Raw genomic sequence first — 265 nt, forward strand, 5'->3', positions numbered from 1 at the left:
CCTGCCCCACACAGCACGTGGGGGGCAGAGAGGGGTCAGCAGCCCCACAGCTGCCCCACAGCTGCCCCACACAGCATGTGGGGACCAGAGAGGGGGTCAGCAGCCCCACAACTGCCCCACACAGCACCTGGGGGGCAGAGAGGGGTCAGCAGCCCCAGCTGCCCCACAGCTGCCCCACACAGCATGTGGGGACCAGAGAGGGGGTCAGCAGCCCCACAACTGCCCCACACAGCACCTGGGGGGCAGAGAGGGGTCAGCAGCCCCA

Source organism: Antrostomus carolinensis, unplaced genomic scaffold, assembly GCF_000700745.2.
Source record: "Antrostomus carolinensis isolate BGI_N321 unplaced genomic scaffold, ASM70074v2 scaffold21684, whole genome shotgun sequence".
NCBI classification, from domain to species: Eukaryota; Metazoa; Chordata; class Aves; order Caprimulgiformes; family Caprimulgidae; genus Antrostomus; species Antrostomus carolinensis.